This window comes from Lissotriton vulgaris, chromosome 3_1 (assembly GCF_964263255.1).
Source record: "Lissotriton vulgaris chromosome 3_1, aLisVul1.2, whole genome shotgun sequence".
NCBI classification, from domain to species: domain Eukaryota; kingdom Metazoa; phylum Chordata; class Amphibia; order Caudata; family Salamandridae; genus Lissotriton; species Lissotriton vulgaris.
The window spans coordinates 255,081,075-255,095,059 of record NC_141689.1 but is presented as its reverse complement, the minus strand read 5'-3'; positions in this window follow the sequence as shown (position 1 = coordinate 255,095,059).

Genomic DNA, 13,985 nt, shown 5'->3' with positions numbered 1-13,985 from the left:
ATTAAACTGTGACATTTTTAGATTCTCCACAAAACTTTGTAGCAAGGTTTAAAAAAAATTGGGGGATTTAAATACAAACGTTTTCAAAAGATGGGCTACAACTACTAATTCAAGAATTGCCACATCAAAAACAGTTCCTAGCTGGGTACAATGAGACACTTGGGACCATATTATCAAGAACGGCGATAACATTATCGCCGCTTTAGCGGCAGGAAACTGCACCTAAAGCGGCGATAAGGGGATTGATAATATGCCCTTGTGAATTCCTATAGAAGCCCAGGTTTAATGTCCTGCACACCGGAACCTGGGCTTCTATGAGAATTCACAAGGGCATATTATCAAGCCCCTTATCACAGCTTTAGCTGCAGTTTCCTGGCACTAGAGCGGTGATATTGTTATCGCCGTTCTTGATAATATGACCATTAAGCTGCCAAAAAACTGTAGTCTAGTAATACTTTGGTCTACTTGAAGTTTGTATCACCCAGCGCCGACTATTAAGGGAGGTATTTCAACTTAATATCGACTGTAGAATCTTATGCTACCTGAATATCAAGGCAAAATCATAGAGAGACAAAATAATATTAGAGCATAGGTTTGCTTTACTTAACACCAACTACATGTACCTTTATGATAAGTATATCTTCAAGGTACATAAATATGGAGTTAAAAATAGTAAATCATTGCTTTACTATATGCACTTACCTTCTTGATATTTTGATAGCACAATATTTTTGATGCCAATATTTTGACATACACCCAGTAAGGAATTGTAAATTTTGCTAAAGCATACTTCACTCCCCTTTAAAGAAATCTCTAAAAATGAATGAGTTAATGTGCAGGGAATTACTTGATATTAATCTTCATACATTTAGTTTCTCTAGTAAAGATAATGAAATGGCAACACAGGCCCATACATGGGTTATAATCTCCTTTTCATGTGGACCATAGTTAAGCTGAAACAAGTCATCATTGTGAGGTTCTGTAAAATTCTGTCTTGTCTTGTAAGGTTATGGTTCCGTCACGATTTTGGTGATGTTGTACCGTATTCAGTAAGTGCGGCTAATATCGAGTGAATTTGTCACGTTAACTAGCGAGTTCATTACGTATTCAGAGACTTCGTCTCGAATATGGGTTCCATTTTGTCCGTGCCTCCATTTTGTGTTGCCATCACGTAGGCCTGTGGACCCGTGGAGGTAACCGAACGAACAAAGTTGCATGGGCTTTGTTGTTCATGCACCTATTAACTAGGCCTCTTCTTGACTTTAAGGTGAACTGTAAGAAACTGACCCCTTAACTTGAAACCGACCTCGCTAAGCCAATTTCCTTGGTTGATCGTTGTCTGAGATTGCCAGTCAATGTTTTAGGACATCGTTAACTTTTAGGTTCTTTACACATGCTTTATCTTGCTCGTTATCTGTCATTGTTTCCTTTCTATGTTTCTTCATTACATGCATTGTGCTTTCAATTATGGGTTTGTCCCCCTTGTGGAGATTGGATTTGGGACATGCTTAATAATTAACTTGTGGGTTGGGGCAATGTAAATTGAGGTTTTTGCTATGTGATACTTTGTTTGAAAATGTACCTTATTGGCTAGAATTTTGCGCAGTGGGTGTCCATTTGTAATGTGAATTTGGGCATAAAAAGGGATGTTTCGTCTTACAAAATTGAACAGTCTCCTGAGTTGTACACCGTGTTGTATTTCTAGGACTTCTGTTACTAGCTGCAGCTAATAAATGTGGTCTTTGACGCACCCAGAAGTATCCTGTGTCTCTGTATACCAAGACAGGTGAATCCGAAGACTTTGGGCGTGCCCCTGGCGCCGCTGGGTTTAAAACCCGGTTCTTCAACTGGCGCCCAACGTGGGACGACTTCAGCGGTACCAGTCCAAGCCTGAAGATTGTGAGGAGCTTCGTGAGGAAATTCTGGAGGAGGGCCCCCACTTCATCGACCCCTGCATGTCGACTGTGGCCCGAAGGTCTTTACTGCGAGGCTTCCCTTTCCGACGGCTACGAAGGACTGCTGCCCTGACTGTGCCCTGTCTTGGACCCTCTTGTGATAATTTGTAAGGCGAGACAATAGACGGTCTTCTGGTGGCGTGACAGACATTTTGGTTAAGTACAAGTGGGTCGCTCCCACAACTTTATTTGGTTTCTTGGGTTTCTTTGATTTGGTTGTTGCAATTACCAAAGCCGAGGGGCTCGTATATTTACGAGTATATCGTTTTTGATAACCCCTTGAAGTTTAAAGCTAGATTAGTGAGCTATAAGATGCCTGATCTTAGCAAATTTAGGAAATGGTTTTCTTGTAGTTGTAACAGGGATTCCCGATTGGAGGACTCGTGTCCGATACCTCCGGTTGGAACTCCAACTTATGAGCTCTATTCAAAGCATGGCATGAGTCCAATTACGTTTAATGAAGTATGGATCCGCTATACGAAGAAAGATGGTGTCTTACGATGGCCCCAACATGGTAGTTTCGAATCAGAGGTTTTAGATAACCTAGAAGTTGCGCTATTTAGGAAGAAACCCCTGCCGGCAATGTTTGACTCTTTCCGCCTCTGGCGTAAGGAAGCCAAACAGCGAGAAATTAAGCAAGCTAAGAGAGATAGAAAAGAACAGAATATATTGATAATGCACGCTGCTAGGCAGTTTAAGGAAGATGAAGAACATCGTGCGATTGAGGTGTCAGATAGACAACATTGCATGGCCATTGACAAATGTTATCCGGCTTTGCCACCTCTTTTCCCGAATGTGACAAGTGACCCTGAAAAGGATCCTTTGATGTCGCATTTGTTGAGATTACCACCCCCTTATGTGCAGAGTGCTACGGCACCTCCGCGACCCCCAATTGTTCAACCCCCTGTTGTTGTCCCGCCAGCTGTTCCTCCACAGGTGGTTTTTCCTCCATTGGCGCAGCCTCCTCTAGGGCCGCTAGCTTTGCTACCAGTTCTGCCTCAAACTCCTTTGCCTTCCTCTACTCTTCTACTCTACTTTGACTTCCTTTGCTACTGACCCTACTTCTTTGTCGCCTCAAAACACTTTGTCTCCTGTCCTTATGTCAACCTCTTCTCCTTCTGCTCGAAAACGAATGACTGAGACTGTTGCTAGTCTTTTGTCTCCACTCTTTGGGTCACTGAGTATGACCCCGGTTTCGGAACGTAAGCAGAGTCGTAGTCAGCTTCCTGGTCCCGAAGAGCGGGCAGTGTTGGATCTTTTGGCTCGAAGATGGGTTTTAAATGTTTCTAGGTATAATTTACAAGCGGTTATGGATGTTTCTTACAGTGGGATCCGCCTAAGCAAAGGTATGTTTTTGATGTAATGTGTACTTTCCTTCGTGAAGAATGGCAAAATAATGAGTTGGGTCTGATTCCGCAGGAAATGCTTGATGGTCAGTCTGAATTTGCTAAAGGGACGATAGTGGGTCCCGATGTTGAGGTATCAGTAGAGACGCTTCTTACGTTTAGGTGTAGACTTCCTTTCCAGTCGTTGTTTGAACCTGATCCTTCTGTTAGGAGGAAAGTGAAGCAGTATCCTATGAGAGAGGTTCCCCCTGTATGGAGGGAGGAAGTTTTGGCTGATGCCGTTAATGGTATTGCGGCAGTACCGGCTCATTTTCAGCGAGTGTGGGTACATGTTCCTTGGAAGAGAGCTGAGGTCCTGGCTCTTAAGCAGACTTTGCCTGACCCCCGTAAAAATTCTGCTGGTTACTATAAGGAGTTGTCTCAGACAGTTGATGCGTGTGTTATGAATTTAGCTGACGTGGATATGTTGTTGGGTAACGTAGTCCCTCAACCTTTGTGGGCGAAGATCCGTCACGAGGATCATGCGGTAGAGTTAGGAGATTCGTGGGTTAATATTGTTGCTGCAGATGGTTGACAGATCAGGCCAAACCTGAACCCTTAGTTGCAGAACTACCCGGTAGGATTATTAATTTAATGAAAACCTTGATGTCTCCTATGCGAGTGAATTGGGACATGTTAGCAGCATGCAAACAAAAGAAAGACGAGAGTGTGTCTGATTTCTTCACTAGGTTTGAGGAAACATTTATTGATCACAGTGGTCAGGACATGAGTACAGAGGTGGTCAAAGGTTGTTCGTAGACAAGTTTGTCTTTAATTTGCTTCCTGAACTTTGTAATAAGTTGAAGGACTCTGAGAGTTCATGGGCTGTTTCTTCCTCGGCCCAGATATTGGCTACTGCACAATATTACGAGAATAGAGATAAAGATGAGAAGGATAAAGCAGGAAAGAAGACGAAAGAATTGAAAACCAAGGTTCTTCTACAGCATGCGTATCCACCTCGCTCTAATCAGCCTCAGCAACCTTTCCAGTTCCAGCAGCCCCCACAGTTTCAGAGATTGTTGCAGAAGCCTGAGACTTTTCCTCCGCGACTTCCGCTAGGCCCTAATCAGTGTGCTTATTGTAGGGAAGAAGGTTATTTCAAGAATAGTTGCCCGATTCTGCTACAACGTACGAATGGTGTGTCTGGTCAGAGAGGTCGTGGTGGTTTCCAACAAGCGCCTAGAGGTAGAGGACATGATGCGTTTCCTCAGAATGAACGTTCCTTTCCCCCTCAGAATTCTATGAATTATTTTGATCAACAGAATGTTTCATCTGTTCAGTCTGCTCAGTACTACACGGATGACTATTATGTTGAAACGAGAGTGCTGGTTTTAATGATAGCTAGGACAGCCATGGACAAAGAGAGGAAGTAGTGTCAGTTCCAGTAGACCAGAGTGGACCTTATGTTGAAGTAATTACATCAGGTGTGTCAGAACCTTTTCTTTTGGATACTGGTGCGGCTAAGAGTTCTATCATGCACTCTAAACTCCCTGGCGCACCTTTGTCTGGCTTGATGAATGTCTCGGTAGGATTTTCTGGCGCCCCAGTTCGTAATCCGGTTTCTAGTCCTTTGCCTCTTTCTATTGGTCCTTGTGAATTGGAAGCACCCCTTATTCTAACCACAGGTTGTGTTGAGAATCTGTTGGGTTTGGATTTGTTGAAAAGATTGCATGCGACATTACATTGTTCTCCTTCTGGAGTACATCTTATGTTGGGTAAGAGAGTGGTCTCTCCGATGTATTTGTCTAAAGATCGGCTTCCACTGGAATTCCGTTCGCTCCCTGATACTCTTTGGGCTACAGGTCCGAATGATGTTGGCCTTTTGCAGATTCCACCCTATGTTGTTACCCTCAAGTCGAATGCTAAGCTGCCTCGCATTCCCCAATACAAGATCTCTAGTGATGGTGAGAGAGCTGAGGTACTGGGTTTTTCAGAACCAGTACTAATCCGGTAACCCAGCGGTGTCAGGGCAACACCCAAAGACCCCGGATTCCCCTATCTTGGCAAACAGAGACACGGGATACTTCTTGATGACGTCAAAGACCAAAGTTTATTGGTTGCAACCAGGGACAGAGATCTACGAAGTACACACGGGTAGTTCGTCAGAGACTGCACACTTAGATAAACGGAGCTCGATCTTTTATGCCGAAAATCATGCCTCAGGCAGCATTACAATTTACATTTGGTGCATACAAACTGACCAATGGCAATGTAGCATTTCAAAAGTAGCAAATGACGACAGTCAAAGACAATCCCATTTTCTGTTGTCCAGCCCACCAAAAACGATTGCACATATGCTTGGTTTCCTGTTCGATCAGGCCGGACAAACCCACCATAAACCCTTCAACCCAGATCGATGATCAAGTCGTAAAGGAAAGGCAGAAACAGATGGAAAGGAGATAGAGAAGTGGGAACGGTGTGCCATAAACTCGGGGCACGTCCTGCCCTTTGATCTTTATCAGACCAGCTGCTGAACAAGGAACTGGCTCAGCGGGATTCGCCCCAGGCGAGGAGTCAGTTCGGCCAGGTCAACCAGAAGTCAGCTAAGGCGTACGTGTCTCAAGGATTTCTCGCCCACAGTCATCGGGCCTATGTTAGGGCAACCACACAAAATGGCTGCCGTATACAAAATGGAACCCGGAGGTTCAAACTAAACCCTTGAATATAGAGTGTTCTCCTATATCGATTCATACAAAAACACTCAGACACGTTACACTCGCCATTTGCGGTCTGCTAAGACCAAAATCGTCCATTTCCGACGATCTTCACAAATCGGGTTCGGAACTATCGAACCTCATTCCGAACCACGGAACCACAGACCCTCCTTTTGCCCTATCATAGACAATGAGCCCATACCCATTTTAATCCGAATCCGGATCTATATTCATCAGGTCATCGATATGCTTCTGTAGCATCATCCTATTACTAAGCATCTCTCTCCGGACAGGTTTCCGTACAAACAAAGTAGCACAAAGGCCACAAATAGTAGGAGCACACTGTACACAGAGACAGAACATGAACAGGATTGCTAAGACCAGGTATACAACTGTTACAACACATTTTTTACAACGCAATACCATAACAACGCATCTTTTACAACGCAAATACTTTTACCACGCATACTTTTACAACGTATTCTGTTACAACGCAAGTGCTTTTACATCGCAGGTACTTTTATAACGCATTTCTTATTCATATGAGTTTATTTGGATTAGTTTTCTTTTTTGTTATTTTTTTAAGGGTACAAGAGTATTAATTTATTTTTTAAATATATTTTAATTTTTTAATTTATAAATTTATTTAAATACTTGTTTATAATACTTGAGTATTAGTTAAAAGTAATGTAATTTAATTTTTATTTAATAACAAATTCATTTTAGACTATTAGAGTATTAATGTAATGTTTAAAATTAATACGTGTTTTTAATACTTGAGTATTAATCAAAACTAAAGTATTTTTTTTTAAATTAACACATTTTTTAAAGTCTACTAGAGTATTAATGTTTGGAAGAATATTTTAGTAATATTTGAATTAATGTTATTTTATTTTTATTTATTATTTTATTTAAAGACTTGTTTTTAATACTTGAGTATTAGTTATAAGTAATGTAATTTTTTTTTAATTAATTAACAAATTCATTTTAAACTATTAGAGTATTAATGTAATGTTTAAAATTAATACTTGTTTTTAATACTTGAGTATTAATTAAAACTAATGTAATTTTTTATAAAAAAAATTACAATTTCTTTTTAAGTCTACTAGAGTATTAATGTATGGTAGAATATTTTAGTAATATTTTGAATACATTTTATTATTTTTTATTTTTCATTATGAAAAATATATATTATTATTATATATTTGAATATTTCTTGGGGTGAGATTTTTATTTTTTTGGGATTTGATTGTAATTTTAGAGGATGAGTACTTTTGAGTACTTGAGTATTTTATATTTTTAAATATTTTATTAATAATTTTTTGGATTTTCCAGATTTTAATTTTAAAAACAAAAATAGTATTAAAAAAATTAGTATTTAAAAATTATTGACATTTATAACTTAATAATAACTGATACATCGGATTCATAAAATATTAAAAAAATTAATAATTTAATTTATATTTTAAAAATGTTTCTATTTATAAATTTAAATATATAGTTATTTACTTATTTAAAATGTTAAAAGTTTTATTATTAAATATTTAGTAAAAAATTAATTTTCAAGGAATATTTAATTTGTGTAAAGTAAGTTTTAAAATTTTTTAAAATTGGGACCCACGTCTGAGCTACCCCAGTACACTCAGGGAGAAAATTACAAAAAACAATTTGATGGACAGAATGTAGATCAATGTCTTACATTCACCCCAGTACAAGGATCTGGGCCTAAATCCATCGTTTTTTGCACTCCACACCACCCTGGGTCAGATAATGGCTCTGATAATGGACTGGACTGTTCCCATGGGGCACAGGGTCAGAGCTGATTTGCATATCGCCATTGTCTAACCCAGGGTGGTGTGGAGTGCAAAAAAAACGATGGATTTGGGCCCAGATCTTTGGACTGGGTTGAATGTGTGACATTGATCCACATTCGGTCCATCACCTGTTTTGTTTGCAATTGCCGCCATAAGTGCGCTGGGGATGCTCAGACGTGGGTCCCAGAGCCTCCACACCACTGGAGTCAAGCTAGCCGGGCTGATGAGAGGTGTTACCTCGAAACTGGTCCGGTCCTCGGATGCTTGATTCCGGTCTGGGAAAGATATGGCTGTTGTAGTTCAGACTGGACTGTTCCCATGGGGCACAGGGTCAGAGCTGATTTGCATAAAGCCATTATCTGACCCAGGGTGGTGTGGAGTGCAAAAAACGACGGATTTAGGCCCAGATCCTTGTACTGGGGTGAATGTAAGACATTGATCTACATTCTGTCCATCAAATTGTTTTTTGTAATTTTCGGCCAAAGGGGGGTGGCACACGGGGGGTACCTGTGGTACCCCCCTGCATTTGCATAATCGCAGCGGCAGGCACCGCACGGTGCCTGCCGCTATGAATATGCAAATGCGTGCATTTGTTTATAACATTGTGGCGGGCGGTGCAGTGAGCACCGCCCGCCACAATGTTAAATTAAGGAATGCGCCCGCCACCGTGGTGGGCGCATCCTAATGCCAATGTCGGGACCCCCGCCCTATAGGCGGGCGGTCCCGATCTCCGTTAGGGTGGCGGGCGGACTTTTTCCGCCCGCCATCCTAATGGACCCCATATTGTGCAAATGTTTTGCAGAACAAAAAAATGTTTGGTCAATCATCATTGAAAAAAAATACCGTTATTAATTAGGATATCAAAAAGTATTTTGATTGTAAGGGTTTTATAAAAAAAAATACAAACTAGTTTTAAAAAAAAATAATATATTTAAAAATAGGAAAGGTGACCCAACATACAATTTAGTAAATTTTGGAAAAAATAAAAATATATTTTGCCAATTAAAATTCGAGAGGATGTGAATTTAGAGCAAAGCAGGAAAGTAATGTGTAAAAGAATTTTAAAAAGACAGGATGTTAGCTAGATTTTCGAAGGTAATCTAAAGCCACACACAACGAAAACTGTTGCATAAGTCCCAATAGTCGTTCAGACATTTCTTTAGTTTTTTGAGTAATCCGTGAGTTTAGACTACCTGTTAGAGTTTGAGATATTCTCATTTCTTGGAAACTTTGCTCCTTCTTCAAAGTTTCCAAAAATGAGTAGAAATTCGGGTGGGGTTTTCCAATTGCATGGTTGAAGGAGTTATGCCATCCCTCAATGGCATTATTTGTTTTAGCCTCTCCCTGTAGGCAACTCGAATAACAGTTCCACCACTCCACATGGAAACGTGGCTTCCTCCTGCGACCCGATCTGCCTAGGTGTCCAATCCATGTGTCTTCCATATAATTTAGAATTGGTGCCAATTTATCCTCGTTTGTTAAATAATATTCAGATTCTGTAATGGCAGTGTAGTACTCGTCTACACTTTCGGGAGGGACAAAACAAAGAGCAGTTAGTTTTTTTAATTCGACTTGAAGTTTGCTGTCTGTTGAGTATTCTGTAACTAGGGGTGTTTTCTGTAACTTACGCCAGAATGCCTGGGAAAAATGGAAAAAACACCCCTGAATTTGGGTATCCGTGTACATTTTGTTGATCACATTGATCATGCTCAATTCAAAATCCATTATTATTTTCCTAGGGCTTTGGTTAGTTTTTGATTTAATCACAGTTAAAAATTCTGTGTATGTTGCAGAAGTCTTATCAGGCAGCAAACTATATACTAGGGGAATTACACTATTGTTAATTTTAGCGTGTATAGTATAAATTTGGCAGAATGGATGGGGCGTGCTTTTAAACGTCCCATCCATCATCCAAATTTCACTACTTTCAAGTTTTAAAAGGTTGCGGGGTGTACTAAAAATTAAGATACGCTTTTGAGGGTTTTCATTATCATGCAGAAGAAAAGGTTCATTAGCAAAAGAAATAGTAAGTTTGTGTGGTATAATTATGTCAGAAAAGGTATGTGGTGTATTAGTTTGAGTATTACTTGCCTGCTTTTGATGTTGAATAATTCTACGCAAATTATGGATGGTAGGCATATTACTAGCTACATGTGTAGGGACATGCTGAGCAACCTCTCTCAAAATGGATCCTGTGGAATCATTGGAGGTGCTTGCAATTACTTTCATTTCATTGACTGTTTCTCTTACATCAACTTCCATTGCAGAGGCAGAGTGGTTATGGCCTGTTGTTCTTACAATATTGTCATCGACCGTAACCGCTCTGCCGCTGTAACGGGTTGTAAAGTATTGCACGCATCTCCAATGATTCCTTGGAAAACTTATCCTTTCCTTACAATAAATGTAACCGGCATGATTAAGGAGTCGGTTTCCTTTCCTGGAGTTGATATACTTGGCAGTAGGATGTGTAGACATTTCCTGCAAAGATAAAAAGTTGGTCTTTTAGTTTCTTGTACATTTCTTTATTTTATTTTTTGCAAAAAAACTAACATTTTGTGCTTAGCATATGTTTATTGGTGTTAGATGTTTGAAATATACCCCTACACTTTCTTGTGTTTTCAGTACTGCACCACTTTCAAGGATTTTAAATAGTGTTTTATATCTCTAAATTTTCCAGCACTTTCCCTACTGCAGTAATTATTTGGAGTTGAAATAGAAATTTAAACCTCTATACTATCCAGCACTTTCCCTACTGCAGCACTTACCCTGAGTTGGAATAGTAATTTATACCTCTATACTATCCAGCACTTTCCCTACTGCAGCACTTACTTGGAGTTGGAATTGTAATTTATACCTCTATACTATCCGGCACTTTCCCTACTGCAGCATTAACTTGGAGTTGGAATAGTAATTTATACCTCTATACTATCCAGCACTTTCCCTACTGCAGCACTTACCCTGAGTTTGAATAGTAATTTATACCTCTATATTAACCTGCACTTTCCATACTGTTGCACTTACATGTAGTTTGAATAGTTATTTTTTACCTCTATACTATTCAGCACTTTCCCTACTGCACCACTAACTTGGAGTTGCAATATTAATTTTTACCTCTATACTATCCAGCACTTTCCCTACTGCAGCACTTACCCTGAGTTGGAATAGTAATTTATACCTCTATACTATCCTGCACTTTCCCTACTGCAGCACTTACTTGGAGTTGAAATAGTAATTTATACCTCTATACTATCCAGCACTTTCCCTACTGCAGCATTGACTTGGAGTTGGAATAGTAATTTATACCTCTATACTATCCAGCACTTTCCCTACTGCAGCACTTACCCTTAGTTTGAATAGTAATTTATACCTCTATATTAACCTGTTCCATACTGTTGCACTTACCTGTAGTTTGAATAGTTATTTGTTCCCTCTATACTATCCAGCACTTTCCCTACTGCATCACTAAATTGGAGTTGCAATATTAATTTATACCTCTATACTATCCAGCACTTTCCCTACTGTAGCACTTATCCTGAGTTGGAATAGTGTTTTATACCTTTATACTATCCTGCACTTTCCCTACTGCAGCACTAACTTGGAGTTGGAATAGTAATTTATACCTCTATACTATCCAGCACTTTCCCTACTGTAGCATTAACTTGGAGTTGGAATAGTAATTTATACCTGTATATCATCCAGCACTTTCCCTACTGTAGCAATTACCCTGAGTTGGAATACTGTTTTATGCCTCTATACTATCCAGTAATTTCCCTACTGCAGTATTCATTTGGAGTTGGAATAGTAATGTATACCTCTGTACTAACCAGTACTTTGCCTACTGCACCACTAACTTGGAGTTGGAATAGTAATTTATACCTCTATACTATCCAGCACTTTCCCTACTGCAGCACTAACTTGGAGTTGGAATAGTAATTTATACCTCTATACTATCCAGCACTTTCCCTACTGCAGCATTAACTTGGAGTTGGAATAGTAATTTATAACTCTATACTATCCAGCACTTTCCCAACTGCAGCACGTACCCTGAGTTGGAATAGTGATTTTTACCTCTATAGTAACCAGCACTTTCTATACTGTTGCACTTACCTGTAGTTGAAATAGTAATTTATACCTCTATACTATCCAGCACATTCTCTACTGCACCACTAACTTCGAGTTGGAATAGTAATTTATACCTCTATACTATCCAGCACTTTCCCTACTGTAGCACTTACCCTGAGTTGGAATAGTGTCTTATGCCTCTATACTATCCTGCATTTTTCCTACTGCAGCACTAACTTGGAGTTGGAATAGTAATTTATACCTCTATACTATCCAGCACTTTCCCTACTACAGTACCTATTTGGAGTTGGAATAGTAATTTATACCTCTGTACTATCCAGTACTTTCCCTATTGCATCACTTATTTGGAGTAAGAATAGTTATGTATACCTCTTTATATTCTGCACTTTTCCTACTGCAGCACTTACCTGGATTTGTAATAGAAATTTTTACCTCTACACTATCCAACACTTTCTCTTCTTCAGCACTTAATTTGACTTATTATATTTGGTATAATCTCTATGTAATTGAGCACTTTCTGCACAGCAGCACTTATTTACAGTTACAATAGAAAATACATTTTGCTTTTGATCTACTTTTGTAATGTGTGTCAAGTTTAATGAAATTTATTTACCTTAAAGACTGGAGATTTTATCACTGGAAAAGAGTTATTGAGATAGATGTTTTCTTTGGTTGTTGTTTCACAAGATGTTGATATTTGTGGGTAGGATTCTGGAAATAATATATGAAAAATAATATGTTAAGATTTTCGTACAATGAGAGAGTATTTCTAATGAAAATGTAAAAATATATATCTATTTATTATTGCTTTGATTGGTGTACAGTGATAGAGTTAGACAAAATAGTAGACACTTTTAAATTTAACCACAAGTTCACTATTGTAGCACTTCAATGGATTTGGAATAGTAATTTATACCTCCATTCAATCCAGCACTTTCCCTACTGTATCATTTACCTGGAGATAGAATAGCAATTAATACCCTCACACTGTCCAGCACTTTTCCTATTCCACTACTTACCCAGTGTTAGAATAGCAAGTCATACCCCTATACTATCCAGCACTTTCATTAATGCAGCCCTTTACTGGAGTTTAAATAGTGTTTTATTCATATATACTAACCAGCACTTTCTATACTGTAGCACTTACCCGGAGTTGGAATAGAAATGTATACCTCTATATTATCCAGCAGTTTCCCAACTGCAGCACTTACTTTGACTTAGAATAGTAACTTATACATTTGTACAATCCAGCATTTTCCTTACTGCACTAATTATCTGGACCAAGAATAGTTATTTATACCTCTTTATATCTTGCACTTTCCCTACTGCAGCACTTACCTGGATTTATAATAGAAATTTTTACCTCTACACTATCCAACACTTTCTTTTCTTCAGCACTTACCTCGACTTAATATATTTGGTATAATCTCTATGTAATTGAGCACTTTCTGCACAGCAGCACTTATTTACAGTTACAATAGAAAATATATTTTGCTTTTGATCTACTTTTGTAATGTGTGTCAAGTTTAATGAAATTTATTTACCTTAAAGATTGTAGATTTTATCACTGGAAAAGAGTTATTGAGATAGATGTTTTCTTTGGCTGTTGTTTCACAAGATGTTTATATTTTTTGGGAAGGATTCTGGAAATAATATATGAAAAATAAAATGTTTATTATGATTTTCGTACAATGAGAGAGTATTTCTAATGAAAATGTTAAAATGTATATCTATTTATTATTGCTTTTATTGGTGTACAGTGATAGAGTTAAACAAAATAGTAGACACTTTTAAATTTCACCAGAAGTTCACTATTGTAGCACTTCAATAGACTTGGAATAGTAATTTATACCTCCATTCAATCCAGCACTTTCCTTACTGTATCACTTACCTGGATTTAGAATAGCAATTAATACCCTCACACTATCCAGCACTTTTCCTATTCCAGTACTTACCCAGAGTTAGAATAGCAAGTCATACCCCAATACTATCCAGCACTTTCATTAATGCAGCACTTTACTGGAATTTAAATAGTGTTTTATACATATATACTAACCAGCACTTTCTATACTGTAGCACTTACCCAGAGTTGGA